This window comes from Mesoplodon bidens (assembly GCF_964165515.1).
Source record: "Mesoplodon bidens genome assembly, chromosome: 19".
Classification (NCBI taxonomy): Eukaryota; Metazoa; Chordata; class Mammalia; order Artiodactyla; family Ziphiidae; genus Mesoplodon; species Mesoplodon bidens.
In genome coordinates, this window is record NC_138179.1 from 54,239,599 (window position 1) to 54,241,050 (window position 1,452).

The following is a 1,452-nucleotide window of genomic DNA, read 5'->3' on the forward strand; positions in this document are numbered from 1 at the left end:
GAGGGGGCCCTGGTCTCTCGGAGCTATCCGCACTGGGACCAGGGCAGGACCCTGTCCTCCTGACCTTGGCAGATCTAGGCCACAGCCCGAAAAGGGCTTCAGCCACAAGGCCCTCCTGGCATTGGCACAAGCCCCCAGAGCACCTGTTGGGGGGGGGGGACTCCAGAGGGCAGGGCCTGGTGCAGGTGTTCCTGCTGTGTTCTTCCCTAAGCCAGTTTTGCCCAGATCAAAGCAGGCATACTCTGCCCATAGACTCAAGTGAACAGCAGTGCCTTCCTTACCAGCAAGTGAATTCCTCCACTCAACTCTCCGACCCCCTGGAGCAGGGCTTTGGCCTCAGAACCCGTTAGTAAGGAGCTTAGGAGAGAAATCCAAAGGGACCTTGCCTCAGTCGCTTCCAGAAGGCTAAAGAGTCTGGAGAAAACACAGTTCCCCAAGGTCCCTTCCCAGGGTGGAAGGCCAGGCCAGAACCCAGCTCTACCCAAGAGAGAACCCTGGCCACAGTCTCTGTTTTGCTACTCTCCCTCACCCCAGCACCACAGGGAAGGCAGCAGGTCGATTTTGGTTTTAGCAAGGGCTGCAGATCTGAAATGTTGGTGGGGATTTTTGGGGGTGGGCAGGGGGTGGGATAGGGCTCATTAGGATACCAGGGGTTGGGATGGGAGGCAGACTGCGATTGGACCCAGCTCAGTACCTGTGTTTAAACCTAGCAGGGGCCTGAAGAGCATCTGAGCTGAAGGAAGAGGCAAGTTGTTCTCAAGCATATAGAGAACAGTATGTGCTTTTCTTGTAACAACAATGCCTCTTAATCAGCCTCAAAAGGACACAGCCAGGGTGGCTGTTCTGTGCAAGAGTGGCAAGGCTCCTTTAGAGCTATCCGTCTCCTTACTGTTTCCTTTGTCACCAGCGCCTGCATTTTTGCAAGCAAACAGCTTGTCCTTAGAGCCAGTCCACCCTCACATCAGCTGAAGAAATAAAAAGGAGATGGATCTCAGATCGATCACCGGCCCTCTGCCTCCATCACTTCTTTATTAACAGGCAGGGAGTCCCGTCCCAAGCATACTTAAGCCCTTTGGGTGATACCAGACCAACCACTGTCTCCACCCTGCCATGGAAGCCTCCTAACCAGCCCAGCAGCCCCACTTCTCATTGCTGCACTGGCAGGAGGAGGAAGACATGAGGTATATTTATCTACTCTCACGTGCGGATTGTGTGACTAGAAAACTGCCGTACTGTGTTCTTGATGGGGATTGGCGAGAGAAGGGGAATGTTAACAGCTGACCTCTTTCTGCCACGTGTTCCCCACCGGCTTTGCTCTTGGGCACAAAGAACTGTCCTTTCCTGGGAACTGATTCCAAGTCATGTGCTTTATGCTTCAAGTGTGGAAACTGACCTGACTCCTTGGCATCCTTTGGAAATGAGGTGTCAGCCCTCAGCGGGCAGAACAGTGTG